This window comes from Planococcus citri, chromosome 4 (genome assembly GCF_950023065.1).
Source record: "Planococcus citri chromosome 4, ihPlaCitr1.1, whole genome shotgun sequence".
In the NCBI taxonomy this organism is placed as follows: domain Eukaryota; kingdom Metazoa; phylum Arthropoda; class Insecta; order Hemiptera; family Pseudococcidae; genus Planococcus; species Planococcus citri.
The window spans coordinates 48,104,729-48,127,647 of NC_088680.1; the positions used below are offsets into that span (position 1 = coordinate 48,104,729).

Consider the following 22,919-nt stretch of genomic DNA (forward strand, 5'->3'; position numbering starts at 1 on the left):
AATAAAAATACAGGGCGTTCGAGGAGTGAGGAATCAAAATTAAAATTTGGCGATCCACTGATGGGTGGCATGAAAATTAAATTAGAGGTATGTAGCGATACCAAAGAGTACCTAGTCTAGACCACGTTGTAGGGTTCATCATACTCAGTTCAAGCTCCTTTGCCTGTTCATTGTAGGCAACCGTGTACACGTGAAAGTACAATAGGTAGGTATGTTATTTGTGCTAAAAAGTTCCTGTGATAATAATATTGTCAGACATTTAAAAACTTGAAAAAAAAAGTTTATCCATTTCCAATAATAGAGTAGTGGTATGCTTCTGAATTTACATTAGATATTACATCTGAATATCGAAAATCTTGAAAAAATTATATATTCCGAACACTTTTAGTAACATTGAGGTGGACCCTTTTTTAGATCTTGAGTATGATTTTCAAGAACTTGGAAAAGAGATCAATAAATTGCAATATTAGACATTGCTTGAAGAAAATCTGTTGAAGTTTTATAAAAAAATGATACCTCATTATTAATTTGGTGGATTAACAGGTATTAGGTTACTGTTAGTACTTTTGGTGAATTATTGGTAATTTTTGGTAAGTTACTGGTAATTTGTGTGATATTGATGGTAAATTTGGGTAAATACTGGTAATTTTGTTGGTAAATTACGGGTAATTTTGTTGATAAATTTCGGGTAATTTTGTTAGTAAGTTACGGGTAATTTTGTTGGTAAATTACTGGTAATTCTGTTGGTAAATTACGTTTATTCGCGTTTGGTAAATTATTGGTAATTTTTGGTAAATTACTGGTAATTTGTGTGATATTGATGATAAATTTTGGTAAATACAGGTAATTTTGTTGGTAAATTACTGGTAATTTTTTTGGTAAATTACTGGTAATTTTTTTGGTAAATTACTGGTAATTTTTTTGGTAAATTACTGGTAATTTTTTTGGTAAATTACTGGCAATTTTTTTTTGGTAAATTACTGGTAATTTTTTCGGTAAATTACTAGTATTTTTTTTGGTAAATTACTGGTAATTTTTTTGGTAAATTACAGGTAGTTTTTTTTGGTAAATTACTGGTAATTTTTTTAGTAAATTACTAGTATTTTTTTTGGTAAATTACTGGTAATTTTTTTTGGTAAATTACTGGTAATTTTTTTTGGTAAATTACAGGTAATTTTTTGGGGGGGAAATAGGGGACCCTGCCCTATGACAGCGCAGTTCCTAAGATGGCACAAATTCAAATTTCTGGCATCTGGCAACGCTGTCTTTGTGCTTCACATCTTCAACTTTTCAACGTAGTGCATACTTATTGTTAGTACTCGCTCGAACAATTACCTTGCTTTCTTGAGAACACATTTTTGTTTTTTTGCTTAAAAATTTGATCGTTTCAATTTGCCGGAAGCTCTTCCAAATTGGTTTCATTACTAAAAGTGACTGAAAGTATCTTATAATGTGTGAAATTTCATCTACTTTTTAAGGCGCCACTCAGTTTTTTCATTAGTGTTCATGTTCATTCAAAATTGACTAAAATTTGAATTTGTATAACCAGTCCTATGATGGCACAGCCGCAAAAGCAGGAGCTTTTCATCGACAAAAACGGGTAGATTTAGGTGAATTGTGTACTAGTGTATATGGTGTGCCTAATGTTACATGTTTCTGTTCAAAATATTTCATAAAAATGTATTATTGCGAAAAGTTTAAAAAAGTGGGGTTGTCAGCCAAATTCACTGAAAAAACTCTAACAGCCTTTAAACAAATAAAATGGGGTAAATTAGGGATCCTAATGCATTCAACATGATAATTTCAATCAAGTTCAAACAATGTAGTTACAGTTTTACTTTTAAAATTGGATTTGCACCGTCGGCGCATTTGACCTTACTTACTATACAATTCATTCAATTGAGACAAGAGTTTGAAACCAAAAGTTTTATGTTTCTGGTGGTAAGTAGTAGATAGTATGAGGGACCTTCCATCAAATTTTTGTCCATTTTGGTTGGATACTTTAGGAGTACCAGGCTTCAGAAAAAAATTGCTCTGTCTTAAGGCTGGTTCCCCTACAGGTGATTTTTTGGTAAATAACTACGGGTAATTTTTTGGTGAACACTGGTGATTTTTTTTTTTAGTAAATCAAGGGTAAGTTTTTTTTAGTAAATCAAGGGTAACGGTTAAGTTTTTTGGGGAAATTAAAAGTAATTTTTTTGGTAAATACGGGTAATTTTTTGATAAATACGGGTAATTTTTGGTGAATACGGGTAATTTTTGGTAAATACAGACAATTTTTTGGTAAATACAGGTAATTTTTTTAGAAAATCAAAGGTAAGTAAGTTTTTTGGGGAAATTAAGGGTAATTTCTTGGAGGGAAATTACTGGTAATTTTTTTCTGGTAAACTACTGGTAACATTTTTTTTTTACATTACTTACTTACTGGTAGATTTTGTTAAATTATATTGTACCCACTGGTAAGTTTTGTTAGTTTTTGGTGAATTACTTGAAATGTTTGGTAATTTTCTTGTAATTTGCAGAGGTGTGCCGAACAGGGGATGTCTCACTCCCTCAGGCAGAAAAATTTTGGCAGAAAGTTGAGATGAGTTGGAAAAAGTTGGAGAGAGAAAATCAAAAAAATTCCAAATGCCAAAAACGATGGGCTTTTACTTCTTGAATTATAAATTTTCAAACTTCCGCCCTCGTTTTGCTCGGTTCAGATCATTCTTCTTTTCCTGTCTCATCTGACCATAGTTGGATAGTAGAAAAATTGTCTTCTCATTTCAGAAATAATGTTGAGCTTGAACTTGAAAAAATATTTATTCAAAGACGCCCAGCATCTAGACTTTTAGCGTCTGATGTTGTTTCACTTAAAATTTTTCAAAAAAAGTCTAACTTTTGCTAAAATATCGAAAAATTACAAATTTTTTGCCAAAACTTTGGAAACAATTTCTCATTTTTTCCGAAATTGCTTTGTTTTAAACATACTTATACATATACATATGCAAAAGTTATCCTATGTTCTGAGAGAAATGAAAAATTGCAAATTTTCGAGACACATCGAGAGCTTTTACCCTAGTCTTACTCGAGCCTTATTCATATTCTTGAAAATATTTGTATTTTAATTTCCTGAAAACTAAAAGTAGATACTAAAGCCATAAAAACTAACTTTTTTCATCATCAAGAATGCAAGAATGATGTTTAACGCCAATTTTTCACAACTTTCGTCTTTTCTTTTCTCCGACTTTTTCGTTTCTAAATACCCCATGCATACTCGTAGAATAAAGAAAATTCGGCAGAAAAAGGCATAGCAACTTGCTGCGAACCTTTTTTTCATTCATTTCAAGCGGAAAAAACGTGATAAAAATCTAGGCATCGTTTCATCGGTATATCTTGTCTATGAAAAAGTAGTCTTATTTGGGAAATAAATAGTATAGAATAAAATTCCCACAATGGTGCCAAGAATTTTTTGCTTTAAAATTTTTATAAACACGGGCAAAAAATAAAAATTGATTTTTCTCGAATGAATATAAATTGTCGAGCTATTTGGTTCCAGCTGAACGTTACTTCAGCCTCGACAAATTTTTCCAACTTGGAAATTTTCTAGTTTGTAAATTGCAAAGAAAAGGATTATGTTTCGTTTTCCTCATTTATTGGCTTTAAACATTTTAGAGTATGTAGTACGAGTAGCTCGTGGAAGTGTATTTTGAAAAAAAATCTAGACCCAATTTTTCCCCCCATCTCGTTTGATGACGCGTGTAAATTATTTCTTTAAAATTTCCTTCCTTTGAAAATCAATTTCATAAAAAAAACCACACCAAATTGGTTTCACCGGTTGTAAAAACAATTACGATCGAGCCTTTTTTTCCGTTTGTATCAAATGCTCGAGGATGTTATCGTGGTTTTTGTTTTCCATTAAAGGTGTACCTATCTTGATAAATTATAAACGAGGATAAAGAAGGGAGTAAAAAATTTAAACACATATTCGTCATAATTCATACTGCGAATGTGGATTAAAATGACACTAGTAAAAAAATGGCTTCGTTAAAACAAAACTGACACGATGATATGTCGATTACGAATTCATTTTTATTTTTATAGTCTCCAACATCCTATTCAAAATGTTTAACATCATTAAAACGAAGTTATAATCGTAATGCTCTTACACCAAATGTATAAATGAAAGAAAATTGTGAAAGCTACAAGTTGAGGTTTTCATTTTTGGTGTTATGCAGGTATAGGTATAGTTTTTCGTACACTGTAGATAGGTACTCTTAATGAAGCAAATTCGTCTCTTTTCAAAATATCACTTAATCAGCATCTTGTATATGCAATGAAGAAACCCTACCCTTCCCTGCAATGGTAAAATGTAGGTATAGGTACCTCTCTGCCTATGCTATATTAAAATCTAACAAAAGGGTAGTGCGGTTTTCCATTTTGTTAATTTCTTTTTCTCACAAGTGACATTTTTAAATCCTACTTTTGTTCGAAAAATGTATAGTTTCATTAATCATTTATTTTTCTCGGTGTACTCGTAATTAATTACATAGACTTGTCATAGCATCCATGCGTCATCTGTAAAATAAAAAGGATTTTCCATAAAAATTCTATTACTGCGTGTACGCGTCTTTCAGCTGGAAAACATTTGAAATTCGATTTTACTACAGCACACGCGATTCAAAAAAAGAAAAATCGTAGGCAATTTCTCGGCTATATAGGTAGTGTGTCAATAGGTAACAGTAAGCCTACCTATGGTCGATATGGTTCCCAATAATATAATCCCAAGTAAGGGATTTTTTATTTAATAACCAGAAGTATAATGTCGGCTGTTGTTTTGTTTACTAGGATGTTTGTTTATAATGTGTATAGAGTAAAGAGTAGATAATGGTGGGAGGATTTTACTTAAGCCTGGATTTGAGTATTAAGGTCTGACGTTTTCGATTTCGTGGCGTGGTTTTATCTTCTGCTATCTAATTGCTTCGGATACCTTAAAACATATAGATAGGTATCTCGGTTTGACCCTTTTTGTATTCTCGCAAGATACTTTATTTGACAAGTAAATTTCGTATCGGTATTTGTGTGAGTAAATTTTTAAAACCATTCTTGTTTTCTTTCGTGTATGTACTCTCGACTACTTTGTTGGACTTGTACATTAAGGCAACTCTTATTTATGTACTTGAGGTAATTTTTTTCATCACTTGGATCCCTTCTTGAGTTTTTGGGTTTTTATGGCGAAAATCCGACAAAATTGTAGTCTCCTGTTCAAAAAACATGCTCTTACATAATATCTAGAGTGGACCGAGAAAAAATTGACGAAGGGTGCTGGTCAAATTTAGTGGAGACCTTCATTTTGAGTTGAAAGTTATTCCGAAATTTTTTTATTTCTGGAGGTGTCCCTGAAAAAGAGATATGGATATTCAAAGGGGGGAATGGGCTATTTCCATCAAAATTTAAGACCATTTTGAAGGTTCCACGAGCAGTTAAAAATTTGAAAATCTCTAAAAATTTTCATGAGCTTTCTTAAACGAAAAATGTGGCATTCATCATTAATAAATAACACGAAGAACTTACTCCAATTCAGTCTAAATTTCCAAAAAATTGAAAAAAATCATCAAGCTCACTAAATGACGCAGTAATACGAACTGAAAATATATTTTTTCAGTTTTTATGCCTGTCTAGTATTTCAAGATATACTAGGTCTAATACACATTTACAAAATCTACTTGTGCACGAACACGAATCAGACATCTTATTCCGAGCTAGGTGATTTGACTTGTACAAAAGTCCATTAAAACGAGGTAAACATTTTATCGAGGAAATCAACGAAATAACCCTCGAAGACATTTCGAATTACAAACCTAATAAGATTGATACAATTGTCTTCAATAATGTGAAAACCTTTATAGGACTATATAACGGTGACAAAAGCAAAGATGAATGAGTTTTTCGTTTTAGAGCTTTTTTTTCTTCTTTTCCCTTTTTCTTTCGTTTTTCTAGTTAACGTAACGCTTGTCATTTTGCGACGGGTTTAGAAACTCGATCAGAGTATACTTTATAGCAAATACACCACCTACTTATGGTAGAAAAGATACTGTTTTTTTTTCTTTTTTTTTCTAGAAAAATTCACTTCCTTATGTCTTTATGAATTGTGTTATAAATTTCATCATGGTTAATTACCTCTTTTTATAGGTTTTAAAGTGAAAGAAGGGGAAGAAAAGTCGTAATGTATTATAAAGTAGATACACGGCTTCGCCTATGTAAATGTTGAAAAAAAGATATTGTTTTGAAGCCTTATAAAGTAACCTGATACCATAAGACATAGGTACACGAAACGTTGAAAACTTTTTAATTAATCTCCAACCACTAAAAAGACTGTTACCTATTGTGAGATTAATTTACAAGTTTTTTTTTTTCGTTCGTTCATTTTTCTGTAATTTTTTAGCTTTGGTGTATTGTTTGTGGAGAGCTTTGAATTAATTTAGTAAAAAAATAATAATCTACCTACTTATAAGTCATGACATACCTCTATACTATACAGATGATCTCGTTTTTGTAGTTTTTTGTTTTGTTTTAATTAACGTTTTGAAAGAAGAATGTATGTACTTACCAAATACCTACATTCTAATAAATTTTTGATACTGTTAGGCTGTTTTTTTGGGTTCTAGTGCAGGAAAAGAATAAAGATTTATCAAAATTGATTAGTGTATTAAAAACAAAAAGTGGGATTTCTACTTCATATAAACATAAATTCCCGAACTTTGGCAATGTCTTTATCAATAAAGCGTTGAAAAATAAAACAACTCTTTATTTCCTGTACAGTGTATGTTGGCCTCAGTTCAGCGCCTTCCATCCGGTGGTAAAGCAACCTATATAGACCGTTGTCAAAGAGCAGAATATGTCAAAAACGGGCCGAGTTTATTTGCTGGGCACTTCGGATTTTTGTGAGTAGGTAGTAGGTCTAGGTAGTAAAATTATTAAATTAATAATCTACTCTCAATGTGTAGTTATTTTTATAATACATACACATAACCACAAAGACATCATGCCTTAAAGGATTGTCTAAAGTTCTGATCCGAATGATGCATTTTAAAGAGGTACATTAGGACACGTGTATATGGCAGAAAAAAGCGTGGGAGGATTTTGACCAAATTCAGTGGAGACCTACAATTTAGGTACCGGCGGGTAAATACGCCTGTCGGGTAATCACGCCACAATGCTAGTTCTCGAAAAGTACTGTATATTTTGGTAAGATCACTCTTCTGAAATAATTTTTTACATCACAGCACTCCGCCAATGTGAGTGTTAGAGTGTGGGAAGCCTTTTTAAAAATTTTATTGGTGATTGAAATTTCACTCTCAAATTTTTTCCAATTTTTCAAGAAATTTAAAAAAAAAAAAAGTTATTGTAAATACTGTTTTTGATACAACATCTGTCTCGATATTTAATACCGATATTATTCTGCTTGAATTTATTAATTTTGAAAATAATACCATGACGGTAATTACACCACATTATTTTTGATGGGTTATTTTTATGGGGGTTTTCGAAAATCAAATTTTTGCACCAAAAAGGCAAAAAGTACATGTTTCTTGGCCTCACAAATCGATTGGAAGTAGTTTCCAGCAGTTACGAGCAGTTCTTAAGCCTCCAAAAAAATTTTAAAAATAACAATGACGACCATACAAAATTACACCCAATCTTGTTGGAAAGCTGAAATTTTGCACATGGCACATCATTGATCTCCCAAATTGACCCGTTTCCGAGTTTTTAGGCATTTCCGCACCATTTTTGAGGAATTTCGGGCCTTTTTTTTAATAAAAAAAAAAATTGTGGCGTCAAGGTAGGGTAATTCCACCAATTGAGGTACCTCAACAAAAGTGTTACTGGTGCTTTTGTCAAATTTTATAAAAATAATTCAACAGAGGCAAATGAAAATAAGATAGATTTCCGCTTCTTTCGACATATTCACCTTAAAAAAACACTTTGATACGGCTTGACAATTTTAGTTTTAAAAAAATTGTGGTGTAATTACCCGCCGGTATCTTAGTTGAATAAAAAGTTACCCAGGAAAAACTTTTGCTCAGAGATGCTCCTGGAAAGGAAATAATATAGAGGTCTTTGTCTTTAAATAGCAGACAGTCAAGGTAGGTGCCTACCTACTTCTGAAAGAAAATGAAATTTGAAACTTCAAAACTCAAAGGAATTACAGTCTCAATGATTTAAAATGTTTTGGAGAATATTAAAAATTATTCGTTAATTGTGAAAATAGGCTATCAAAAGAGTAAAAGATTGGATCTAATCTGATCAGAACAGGTCCAAACTCATCAAAACTATGATCTGATTAGATCTGATTGAAAGAAGCCAGATCAATTCTGTTCAGATCAGATCGCAATTTCGATTAGGCTTCTTTCTAAACTGAATCAGATCAAACCTGATAAATTTTGTTCAGATCTGATCGCAGATCCAAGTGGATTTCTCTTTAAATTACACCTGATCAAGTCTGAACATCTAATCCAATCATAAATACTGATCTGATTATTTAGATCTGATCAAACAGGCTTGATCAATTTTGTTCAGATCTGATGGCAGATCCAATTAGACTTCTCTCTAAATTGATCAAAATTCAAAAATTCTAATCTGATTAGATTTGATCAAAGAGACCCGGTCAATTCTGTTCAGATCAGATCGCATTTTCTATCAGATTTCTCTCTAAATTGAATCTGATCAGAACTGAACAGATCTAATCCGATCAAAACTCTAATTTGACTGTATCTGATCCAACAAGCCTGGTCCATTTTGTTCAGATCTGATCGCAGATCCAATCAGATTTCTCTCTAAATTAAAACTGATCAAGTCTGAATATATAATTCGATCAAAATTCTGATCTGATCAAACCGACTTGATAAATTTTGTTCAGATGTAATATCAGATCCAATTATACTTCTCTCTAAATTGATCAAACTTGAAAATTTTGATCTGATTAGATTTTATCAAAGAGACCGGGTCAATTCTGTTCAGATCAGATCGCATGCAGTTTCAATCAGACTTCTCTCTAAATTGAATCTGATCGGAACTGAACAGATCTAATCCTCTAATCCGATCAAGACGCTGATCAGATTAGATCCGATCAAAAAGACCTGATCAATTGTGTTCAGATCAGATTGCAATTTCGATTAGGCTTCTTTCCAAATTGAATCTGATCAAGTCTGACCAGATCTAATCCAATCAAAACTCTGATCTGACTGTATCTGATCTAACAAGCCTGCAGGTCATTTTTGTTGAGACCTGATTGCAGATACAATCAAATTTATTTTTGAATTAAAACTCATCAATTCTGAACATCTAATCCGATCAAAATACCGATCTGATTAGATCTGATCAAACATGGCTTGATCAATTCTGTTCAGATCTGATTGCAGATATAATCAGACTTCTCTCTATTGGATTTGACCCAATCTGAATACCATGGGTCTGATCCGATCAACGCTTTATCAGATGAAATCTCATCAGATCCAAGAAACTCAAAAATAATGAAAAAAGTGTTTAAAAAAAGGGGAGGGGGAAAATAGTAGTACATAATTGAATCACTTGAATGTAACCCAACTTAATATGTGCCTATTTTAATATTCTGTCAACATACAATAAAAATACCTACCCAAATAAAAAAATGTTTAAAAACGAAAAAAAAGTGAAAAAATTTTCAGCACAGTGGAAAAATATGGTACCTATCTAATAAAAATGCATAAAATGGCAAAAATGTCGACCATTTTTGAATTGAATTGAAAGTGAAAAAATTCGACGTTGGCTCCTATTTAATTTAATGCCAAATTGAAAATAAGCCGCACGCTCTAAAAATTTTATCTGCCACGAAGAACACCGCAAGCAAAGAAAAAAATTGAGAAATCGATTTTTTAAACTGCACCTTCAATATGCTCATTCGGGTATATTTCATTAAATTATTGAAATTTCATTTTCTTAAATTAGATACTAGGTACCTTCGTGCCTGTCTTTGAATGAATGAAAATGAACATTTTTCAGATACTTACTCGAAAACAATTATTTTTCAGAACTGAAATTGGAAACACTTCAGTTAGTAGCATCGTGCAGCGTACACAAGCCTAGAAATGCGTTTGGTCACGACGACTTAACAACATTACCAACACAGAGCTGGCGGTAATTTTACAAATATTTGATGATATTAGAGGTGTGGTTAATTTACTCATATTTCTCCACAATATGGGTCAGGGAAATGGCATTCTGGCATCGTGTAATTTCCGAATGAAAGTGAAATTTTCACAGTCGATTTACTTTCATCACTTTCATCGGGTATAAGAGCAACATTCACGAAAGCTGTTCAATTTGAGGAAATATACCTAGAAGGCTAGAAAGCCAGCTCGACGTTTTGTTTACATATTAAAAGTTTTTCTTTTCATTTTATCAATGCAATGATTCGATGGTTAATTTATGCACCCTTTTTTCAATAAATTTTATTCATTGCGATGTGATCCTCATCCCTCTGCCGACCGACATTTTCATTTCGAGATTCCCAAAATCCATCCAATCGGTTGTTTTGAAAATTCTTCTCATTCGGTTAGTAATCTCATACTTTAATAAAACTCCACCATTCGGTTTATAATTGAACGAGGAAATTTTCCGAGCTGAAATCGATCACGTGACATGTGTCATTCTATGTACTACAAAAACGCCGGCGAAAATACTCGTACAAAGAAGAAGACGACAAACAAAGCATAAAGCATAAGACCACTCGAAACAGCAGCAACGCTTACGTCGAAAGTTAATAATAAAGTCAGATTATCGACATTTGAGAATAAATACAAGGCGCGGAAAATCGGAAATAGATTTGTAAACGAGCAGAAAGGGGAGGAAGAAGAAGAGAGGGCAAAAAAATGAGTTTACATTAACATCATTTTTCGATATAACATCGAGTAAAATCGATAAAAATTTCATTTCGCGAGTAGGCCCATAAAAATGGAGGGGGACGGGGGGGGGGTAGTTTTAGAAAACCTCCGATAGACTGGATGACGAATACGAAACACGGTAATTGCGGTAAATTGTTCACGGAGCAGGAGCTATGCAATCAATTCGAAAATGGTTAGAATGTTTCTCATTTGAAATTGTTTAAGGTCTCGTTATTGGTGATGACAACTGTAAGTACGTTGTTGAATGGTAAATTTTCACACGTTGAAAGCGCTGCTGTTAGTAAAGCTCGATATTTCGGTCACGTTTCACGGTTTCAGTATCGGTAAACGAACCTTGAAACTGTTTTTGTTTTTGTTTCTTTTCATTTTTCGCGCTGGAAAAAGCGCGGTAAAAATCTCTTATCACGTGTTGACGCCGAACTAAGTAATTTTCATCTAATTATGGTACATTTCTGTCTACCATTGTTTGGTACAATTGTACGAATTTTCCAAGCTCGCTACTAGGTTGCTAGGAATTGCTATATTAACCTCTTTTCTTCCATACAATCGAATAGTAACGAGTAAGCGTAGGTACGTAAAAAAATACTCGTATATAGGCTGGGTCCTGAATCGTAAAAAATTGTTTTGCTTTTTTACGATTTCAGACGTGCTTGAAATTTTTGAAATACAGTAAAAATTACTTTAGAGAAAGATTTTTAGTGTCGGATTTTCAAAAATGGCCAATATGCAGAAGGTCGTGCGTATACGTGGCAAATGATCGGACATTTACTCGGCTGTTTTTGAAATTCGCCTCGTGTGCTCCTCGAGTTTCGCCAGCAGCGTAATGCTGAATGGTTGAAATTTTTCGTCCATCTAAGCATTTCGCGAATCGTTCATTTTATATTCATGTATGGTTGATTTTTTCGCGTGGCATTTTTCAAATAACCTACCATGTACCCTTGTTTTTCGTACGAGTATATGTGAGTCGATCTGTATACGCTTCGGAAAGTTTACAACTTTGGGTACGAAATTGAAAAAGTTTACTAAATTTTTATTCTCGTTTGCATATTATTTATTTGATAAGATTTTAATACCGCATTTTTATAATACATGTTTATCTTACATTACGATACAGCGTTGGCCTATTTGTTCTACTGCATTATGCATTTTGCCAATGTATAGATATATTCGTATGCTCTACCAATTTGTACCAAACATTTATACTAATTAATTAATCAATAACGATATACTTCGAGCACGTCCATTTCATATGTAAACCTGAAATAATTACCCGAGCAAATGGTAACGCTGCGGCTATGATGTCATTGTTATTATGGTGAAATTTCAACAAGCATGTAGCCAACGGGCTTTACCTTTTGATTTATGCCCTGGTATCCGGTGTGTAAAACACGAGCAATTTTGCGCTTTGGTGGTTTATTTGAAAAGAAAACACACCATTTTTAAGAAACACAATAGACCAATTGTTAAACTTTAATTTGCGGAAAATTTTCCCTCTCTATACCAACACATTTTCGTAATATTTTCGAAAAATTATTACGCTGGAAATGGTAGGGTAAGTATAGGAAGACTTCGGTTGATTTTTCAAATACGAGTTGTTTGGGGGAAAAAATAACAAGAAAAATACTCGTTTTCGATAGAAAAACAGGTGTTTGGTTGGAAATGGAAAATCAAAAAATATCTACCGCTACCTACAGATAGCTGTTAATACATATAAAAATGAATCGTAGTGTAAAAAAATACCTATCTTTGTTGATAAAAGTACGTATTTGCCTCGGACGAAATTATATTGGCACGGATGGAATATTGGTAGGTAATGCTACCCTTACTACAAGGTATTACAATTTGTCATTTTCATTTTTTTTCCTCTGATGAAATGATCGCGTAGCTTATGCGATCCAGGTTCTTAATATTTGTGTGTGTTTTTAAATTGGATGACCATTTTTTTTTCTTCATTTCGTAAATTTTGTTTACGTTTTTTGTAGACCTGTCTGCTTTCTTATACTGAAACACACTATTTGGATATCTAGAATATCTAATATTATGTGTACCTATAGGTACTTTGAACTTTGATGAAAAACACGACGAGAAAATTGGATGATGTTTGTATTTATTTTCTACTATGTCGGTTGCTTATAAGGGATTGTTTTGATCGTATCGTATTTGTCTCTTTTTTTGATGCAGGAAGCATTTCATATCATACATTTTGATAGTGAGTACCTATATTATAGAGGTGAGGACAGAATGTTTCATCAAATAATAATCTCCTTTCATCATTGACATAGGCAACATAGGATGAAATATTATCGAATTCAAATAGACACTGTTGCTTTGCAATTTCAAGCAGGGCAGCGAGAACTCAGAAAACTGCATTCTCATTCGTACATTTTTCGATTAGGTACATATTTCCCTAAAGAAACGCCTCCCCAGTCACTCATTCGTCAATTTTGATTATTTTCTTTTTACCAGAGCATAAGACCAATAGAACTGCGTCCGAGAGTATTTCAGCCATCAAAATTAAAATTTCAAGATAGTTCCAAAATATTGTACCTATAAATTTGGTACATGATTAAAAAGTTGAACAATGACGGTTATTTTTAAAAGTAGGTACCTACCTACATATTTTTGGTCAAATTTAAATTATGTTGGAACAATTCCACATCGTCGTCTTAATACGCAAAGTGGCCAACTCCATTTTTGTAAATTGTTCGGGAAATGCGAAAAACAGCGTTATCAACAACTATTGATGGGTGTTACATAGTTATAAGGTTATTTATTAAAGTAAAAAAAAAATTCTGCTAAAAAATGTTTTCACTTGACACATTTTAAGCCACTTTGAGTGGAGTTAGATATTTTTCCCAACTTCAAACGCGGATACTACGTCAGTGAATTCACCTGAGGTAATTTTCAATGTCGGAAGTTATTTACGAAGTGTTCACCTTTCAAATGGTGTTCATAACTCATTTTCACATAATGTAAAAATGAAACTGTTTCACGTAGCTAAATACACAGTGAGTTATCCTTTAGCGGAGTTCGATAATTTTCCCGACTTCAACCACAGATAATGGAGGAATGGGCCTGCACAGGCGTGTTTTTAAGGCTTCAACTTATGAATTAAGTGAAGAAAAATTTGATGATGCTCTTAACTCATTTTGGCCAAAAATTGGAGTTAGCCATTTCGCGTATTAAGACGACAACATGGAGGTCCTATTTTGACATAGGAAATTGAGGATGATGATGATAGCATTTTTGTGAGTTCAATTTTTACAAAATAATGTCTCAAAATTTCATATCTGGGATTTAGAAATTTTTCATTTATTTCAATAGGTCACACGACAAATATTCAAAAATCCTAATACTGGCTCTTTTTTGAGCTCAGAATTCCTCAGTGATCCTATTTGCACTGATTCCTATGAATATGGGTGTCTCAGTACAACAGGTTGTGGATGATTTGGTAGTATGGTTCAGAATAAATAAAATGAAATTAAATGTTGAGAAAACAAACCCAGTATATTTTGGTCACATCACACAGAATTTAAATTTGGAACTGCCTAGTGCCTATTACTAAAGTTGAACGTCTAAAATTTCTGGGAGTATTCATCAACTCCAGTCTAACTTGGACTGATCACATAGACTATCTTACTGGGAAACTATCATCAATAAATATTATCTTCTTTGGCAATTAAAAGGTGTCATCAATGTGCAAACTTTAAAAATGGAGTATTATGGATTGTTCCAGTCCAATATGGCATATGGCTTGGTGTTTTGGGGTGCTAATATTAGTCGTATGCGCAGAATTTTTGTAATACAAAAATGAGCAATTAGAATCATCTATCAAATGCAAGTTACTGAATCATGCAAGAATGTCTTTCTTTCAAATGAAATTTTAACCTTACCCTGCTTATACATATAAGCTGATAGCCCAAATTGTGAAGAAGGGCATAGTAATAGTACATTACGTGACAGGAGCGGAAAGTATGTGATTAACGAGTGCAAAGTTTAAGGAGCATGGCGAAGCTGAGCGACTTAAATCGCACAAGTTAATCGTGTTACTGTCCAATCCTGTCGCGTATACTATCTTAATTTCATATGAGAGGAAAATAAATGCTGAAATTTTAAAAAATGGCTAATTTTGAATACTACTCATTTTCCGATCATATGAAATTAAAATTACATAAGTACTTACCCCTTAACATAGTCATGCATTATACTAGAAATAGGCAACAACTTCATAGCACACAATTCAGGACTAAATTTTACCAAACTAGTAGGTATAGACTTCATGGCTGCAAAAATTTATAACAAAATTCTAAATGAAATCAAAATTATCAATTGCACAAAATTATTTTCCAAAACTCTGAAAAAATGGCTGCTAAAAAAAGCATTCTATTCAATAGATGATTATATGGACGCTGTTACATAACTAAGTGCATTATTATTTTAAAGATATATAAGAATTAAATATGTGTGCTAATCCTCCATATGTATACCTCTGAAGTGCTGTACATGGCCCTATCATTTTATTTTATATTCATTTTTTTATGTATCTTTTCTCTCATTTCCTATACTGTAAGCTAGTAAAATAACTATATGAAAATGCAGCATATGCTGCCTATTGCAAAAAATAAATTCGATTTGATTTGATTTGAACAACATTTTCATGGCAATATTTGAAATTTTTACAACATTTTAGCTAAATTTTATAGATTTCTCAATACTTTTTTAAAAAAAATATCACAATTTTGAGCACAAACTTCTTCAGAAACGCTCAAAAACATATTCTTATCGATCTCATGACACCATCGAAAAATTCTGACAGTAATGACTCAATTTTAGAATCAAAATTCTTCAGAAATGCTCAATAAACATTTTCATTGGCATATTTGAAGTTCTCACAAAATTTTAGCTCACTTTGATAGGCCTATCAACGCTTTTTAAAGAATACGAAAATCACAATATTTTCAACACAAAATTCTTCAGAAATGGTCATAAAATATTTGGAATTTTTCCGAAATTTTAACGGTTTTTTATAGGTCTCACCGTCTTGTGATATTTTTTCAAAAATTTCAAAAATCACCACTTAAATCATTAGCTTAAAATTTTTCAGGAATGCTCAAAAAATATTTTCTTTGTAATATTTGGAATTCTGGTGAAATTTGTAACTCATTTTGACAGGTTGCATGGCACTTTCTAAAAAATTTCAAAAATTACAGATCAATTTTGAGCGCAAAATTCTGCTCAAAAACTGTTTTAGAATTCTCATAGAATTATAACACATTGTAATACTTTGGTACAAATTAGATCTTTCGACATTTTTTCAAAAATTTCAAAAAACACGACATTACTTTGAACTTAAAATTCTTCAGATAGGTATCTTCTTTTTGAATTGTCAGTTTCGCCAGATATTCCAAACGCAATAAAAATAATGAGACCTCCCCCTCTAATCCATACTCGGAAAAATTAAGATGGGCACGACGATGATTATTTTTATCTGCCATCGAAGCAAGAAGAACTTGTTCAAAAAAGGCGAGCAAAATCGAAAACCCCCGACTTTTTCAATCTATAACAAGATAAGCTTGGCGTATTATACACGAGTGTGATCCACATTTGCGGCGAACTGAGTAGGCAATTTTATTAACATGTGCGTTGTGCGAGATTCAATAATTCAATATCCTATTCCGGAGATAATGCAACTGGCATACCAAGTATAATCTTCATTTCATTCATTTATTTTGACGTTGAATGAGAGGAGAAGAGTTTTTGAAAACGATTTTTGAACCACAAAACGATTGAGTAAGAATTAAAAATTGTTCACTCCTCGTGCTATGAGACCACCAAAATATTGTTTGACGAGGAGCTCATCAACTCGAAGTACCTACATCACTTCAGGAAAATCAGATAAAATTGAAATTGAAAATTAAACGCATAGGTAGGTACCTATTATCATTCCGAACAACATATTTTGATTATAAGTTTGGCCCATTTTGAAAAAAATAAACACTTTTCTTGAATGTGGGGGAGGCAGCGTCAGACAGGAAAAGCCTCTGAAAACAAGACAGATATAGGTAATGAAAAATGCTCGGTTTTTCATCATTTTTAGAAAATCTTGAAACAAATTCAACTTTACAGACCCCCCCCCCCCTTACCCTCTTTTTTCCTATTACAATTCGTGTCAGTGTTCAAAATATCGAAATAGAAAGTAAAATATCAGAAATGGTTGTGAAATATTTCTTAAAAGAACTAGGATATTTGTACGTACGATAGGCTAAATTTCCGTTAAAATTCAGAGCAGTTTCTGTTTCTGCTCTCGGTTATTCGTAATTGATTGTTTGTCTCTATTATAGGAAACAATTTCTTATTAAAACTTTGTCTTCGTGACAAAGTAGAGTGTTACCTACACTACCTATCAACAATTTGGTCTACTCGTATCTATACGAGAATGGAATCTTGGAATGGTATAGACGGAACAATGTTGACTGCAACTAACGCTCGTCGTGGTTCTTTGCGTGAAAAATTTCATTTCGATGCAAAAAATGTTAACATCATCGAACATTATTTAATTTCACACATCGAACCAGTCGAGTGTTTCATTTGGCTTGGCTTGGCTTCAAAAAACAACTACAAGTAAGTGCTCGTACATCGCGCACTATGGAAAATACCGTACAATTTTCCACTTTTTCCTCTTTCAACGCCAACAGTATTTTCGCACCCATCTCGAGAATATTTTCACAATTGTTTTATGTGTTTTTTTTTTTTTTACAAAAGTAAAAATAACAACAACAAAAGTTTCCTTTTGTAACCATAAAGGTAAATTCGAATTGTATTTTAAATCCGGTACTTTTCATCGAGATTTTAGAAGCTAACATTATACCTACTGTATAAATCTTAAAAAGAACAATCTTTTTTTATGTGGTTTCTTTTAATTTCACTTTTGCAAGTTTTTCATTCTATTAAAGTTTATTTACCGTGTTTCGAGAGATGTTCCGTGTTTTTCTATTTTTCTCTTTCTTTCTTCCTTTGTCTCTGTCTCGCTCTCGGTTAATATTTTGGATTTTTTGTTTTTGTTTTCTTTTAGGTACTTTTTTTTTCATTTGACATAATTCACCTCGATGGATTTAGATTTTATTGTCAGGAAGTTTTAAAATGGTTGTAGAAATTACTTAGTATGTTTCACTGAAACATATTTCATATTTATAATTTGAATTTACGCCTGCTTTGGAACAGGAAAAGCCGGCTTGAAATGCAGCTTTTATTACGCTTTATATCTCGCGCGCTTTTAAAGCACTAAAAAAAACCAATCGTTTTAACGAGTGAAAATGATCGAAATCATTTTTTCAAGCCATTAGTTCCGGAAAAATTAAAGCTCTCGAGTAATATTATGCACGTAACATAATCACGTGAAATAATGTTACACACCGTGAGATGAGAAATAAGCACGTGCACTTGCTGGACGAAGTGATATAATAAAAGAATGGGTAACATGCAAAAAAGCTTTTAGTTGAAAAATTACTGTGAGATTTTTTACTATGTGAGTTGTGAAAAAAATTGAGGTTTTATCCTCGAGAAAAGAAAATTTGTTTATGACGCGCACCTGTACAATATATGTGGAAGAGTGGAATATTTTTTTTATCATATTTTCAGTATAAGTTTTCGCAACTTTTTTTTTCATGAGTCTTTTATAATTGACTTTGCTTATAAGTAGGAAGTAGGTGTAATTAAACTGTCAAAGGCTTTGAGTAGGTACTTATAATAAGTAACTTTTTTCTCTTATTGAATTGATGGGAACAATGGAATTTTATTGAAATTTTCAAAGCGTTGAAATAGAATATAAAATAGCTCAGTGTTCGCATAATTCTTGATTAAAGAGAGCTCTTTGAGATGAGGAAATTTTGATGACTTTTAATTTTTTTTTAAAAATATGTAGGTACACAAATGCTTACTTGGGAATATTCTTCAAGATTTTAAGAGGAATGATGATTGCAATCTGTAACAAAAGAAATATGATAATTATGATTAATTTCTTGAAAGCTGTTCTTTAAAATAATCTGTAAAAGACAGTTCAGTTTATTTCAAAATAATTACAATTGAAGCATGTGTTTCCAAAACGCACATGGTAGTAGGTACCTAAGTCCAAAAAAATATTGATAAGAAATTCATGGTACTTAGTACATACAATTTGGAAACGTAGAAATGGCCCAAATTGGTTGATTTTTTGATATGTTGTAGCCAATACCCTTGGGCACAACATATCAAAAAATCAGCCATTTTGGGCCACAACTTTATGCTAGATGGCCTTGCAACCTCAGAACCTTTGAAAATGGACTTGGTGCGTTTTGGAAGCATATGCTTCAATTCATGAAAAGGAGGAGTCTGATTTGGTAGAGAAATTTCTAGTTCGAATAAAGCTAAGTATATCGAAAGAACCAGGGGAACGTGATAAGATGTGATTAGATCAGATTAGATCAATTTTATAGTCTTGTTTGATTAGATTCAATCAGACCTCTTCAGGTCTGTGTAATTTGATCTGATTCTCGTATAATCAGATCAGATCCAGATACCTATTCCCTGGATTCACATTGATCGCGTCAGAAAATTAATCCTATCTCAGCAGGTGTGATTTGACAAGTTGTATCATTTATCTACATATGATCTGAGTGACCTCCCAGCAGAAAATTATAGGATCTTATCAGGTCTGAACAGATCTAGTCCGATCTGGTCAGACCATGATTGGATCCAGGGAGTGTCCAGATCTAATCAGGTCTGCTCTGATCTGATACTTTATAATCAAATGAAGATGAGATCTATTCAGGACTAATCTGATCCAAACAGGTCTATCCTATTGAATCTGATCAGATCAGATCTGATCTGGTGAGTTGAAAATGGATTCATGGAATGTCCGGATCTGATCAGATTTCATTAGATACGTTCAGATCAGCTTAAGTTCTGATCAGATAAATTTGAGCATTGATCAGATCAGTTTGAGACCTGATCAGATCTGATTAATCAGTCCAGATCAGACCTGATCAGATCCAGAAATTCCTCAGATCCAATTTAAAATTGGCCAAATCTAGTCAGATCAGAGTTTTGATCGGATTGGATTTGATCAGACGTGATATGATCAAAGTTTTGATCTGATTAAAGCATGTTCAGACCCAATCAGATCCAATAGGGGAGAGATCTAATTGAATGTACATAGATGTCTAATTGATCAGTTCAGATAAAGCCTGATCAGATCCAGAAATGATAAAATTCAATCAGATCTGGTAAATCTGATTACAGTGATAACTTACCCTTGGTTACCTAAACTTTATTTTATCTATTCACATGAGGATCAGAGCACATATAAAATTAGATTTAATAGCTGACAGTTAATTTTCTGATCTGATCAGATATATTTTTTTCAATAAAGTATAATATTTAAATTGAAATTAAAACTTGCGCCGGTAGGGACTTTCAACTTTAACGCGTCAATTTCTAAGAATAATTTTTTGCCAATTGTTAAAATACATTTTGAAAAAAGATGGGTACGTACGAAACAAATAAAACTGTACTTAATGCAGCGAATTTGTTCATACTCGATTGAAACAATAAAATGTATGAAAATAAGGTTTCAAATTGTCGGTTGATGGAGAATTTTTTTAATAATTTCGTATTTGTTAAAGTAGGTACGCGATAGCATTTAAATATGCTTGGAAATGTTCAAGTCCATATTTTTCGAGTGCTTCGATAAAATTAAATTTCTCGAATAAAGTTTTTTCATTTCGCAGGGTTTTATTATTTTTTCGTCGATGATTCTTATATAGGTACCCATAGTTACCTACCTACTTGAACTGCATTATGCGTTGTAGGTAGGTAAGGTACCTACTTATTTATACCGTAATACGAACTTTTACAAAACTAATTAACAAAAAGAAAACCTGAAGAAATCCTGGTGGTGTAACATTTCAAAAAATAAAGTTTTCATAGGTTAATTCTATCCTCTTTTTATTCTCGCGATTACGAGTAATATCAATTTACAAAACACATATAGGCACTTATATTATCTACATTAGGTACCTGCCTATCTTCTACGCTTGCAGTATGTGTACATGTACACATAGGATATAGGTATCTTAAACTTGAAATACTTAAGTATTTCGAAATTCCGTATATTGTATCTTACATAAAGGAGTGAGAGAATTTAATTATGTTTTGTGTTTGGAAATTTTCCAACGTAAAGCTTATTTCTCTAGAGACATTCTAGTCGAAGTTGATGCGTTTAGTGAAACTTTCAAAACGTCGTAATTAGTTATGCTTGCATTAAAATCTTTGATCTCAATCGAATGTACGAGAGAATGACAAAAAACACGATAAATTTTCCTCTCAAGTTTTATAAAACCGGAAAATATCAAGATTTGTTGATTGTTGATGATTTGAAAATTACATTATGTACTTAGTATGTTTTATGATATTTTAATATGTACCTACACCTACCTACTCTATTTGAACTAATGCGTCATATTTTGGTTGAATTTCGTCAGACTCGAAGTTCAGCTGTAAATAAATGGAAATTTCGAAGGAATGTGTTAAATATCCAGTAAATCATTCAGACAAACGGATCATTTGGAAATTTTACTGAAACGCTGCTGTTTCATTTGTTGAAAAACCACAACTTGGTAGGTACCTAGATATGATTTATTAGTCGTTGAAAGCGAAGCTGTTTGTTAGCTATGGGATTTTCTTCATAGATTCAATTGGTGTTTACCAGCTTAAATTTATTCGAGAGCTTGAGTAATAGGTATTAGGTACTAGATTCATTTCAATCATGCGATAAATAAGTTTTTTTTTTTGCCAAAGAATGGTATATATATTTTCATAATAATAGATACCTATTTATGTACTAATTATTACGCCAATTAATTTCAGGGTTTTATGCACAGAAATTAATTCCAAAAATTTACAACTTGGGGGAATCTAATGTAGAATGAATATCAATGAGGAAATAATTTCCTACTGCGTCGAATAACGTGCGTGTTATTTCAAAAAATTAATATTTTTCAGCTCGAGTACGTTTTCTTATTATTATTTTACATTTGAAAAGAAACTCTACTTAGGTAGGTAAGTACAATAATAAGAAGCTTAAACGATTTAAGTCGAGGGTGTCTCTCAGCCTAACTTCTTTATTGTGAGAGATACCTACCTATACGTAGATATATATTGCTTAATCAGTCGCCTCGTAAAACCACCCACAATAATATAATGCAAATGGGCCATTTCGAAATTAAATTCAGTTAAGCACGTCGTTCAATACAGGCTACATTGAAATGCGAATGGGCTATTTTCGATAAAAATAGTGAAATTATCTGAACGATTGAAAACATTTCTTTTATTTTGATAAAACAAAAAAAAATAATAAAACCAAATGGAACAAGAAAGCCTTCAAATTGATATCTATACCTAGCTTAATCGTTTTTAAACCCTTTTTTTTAAAAAAAGAAAATAAGAAAAAAATTATACCTATTGGCATTGACGATTGGTCCATTTTCAAAAATGAGAGGGAAGAAATTTAAGCAATTTCAGATTTCAGAGTTTTCAGGGGGAAACTACCCAAGAACGACAATTATGTTTTTTTAATAACCTAATTAAATTATAACATTGTGACAATAGGTTGAAGACGTTATTTGAAAAGAAATTGTGAGTTGGTGTATTTCTGTATGTAGAAAATTAGGTTGGTACTCAAGACTTCCATCACTCTGTAAAGTCGACCTACTCTCCTTTCCGAATCGATTGACAGCAAGGATCAAATTTTCAGCTGCTAAAGGTGATTACCACTAAGTAATAACGTCTTCTGAAGTGTGATTGCTCTTTAAAGGTGATCACTTGATCAGAAATGACGTTTTTTGAGTTACAATGGGCCATTTCATTTTTTCATCTTTTTGTGCAATTTTTGAAAGATGTTGAAAAATTGAAAAAATCAAACACTATAAAACTCTTAGTTTGCTAATCGGGCAATTCATTTTT

The 22,919-nt window shown here is 32.4% G+C and overlaps 1 protein-coding gene across 1 annotated transcript in view; it reads right to left on the reverse strand.

Moving 5' to 3' along the window:
- LOC135844057 (neuropeptide CCHamide-1 receptor-like) overlaps positions 1-22,919 on the reverse strand; it is a 132,916-nt gene that overhangs the window by 38,731 nt on the left and 71,266 nt on the right. Inside the window, exon 2 of the mRNA XM_065362156.1 lies at positions 18,860-18,903. The gene's annotated coding sequence lies outside the window, so the exon portion shown is untranslated. The remainder of the gene's footprint in view (positions 1-18,859; positions 18,904-22,919) is intronic.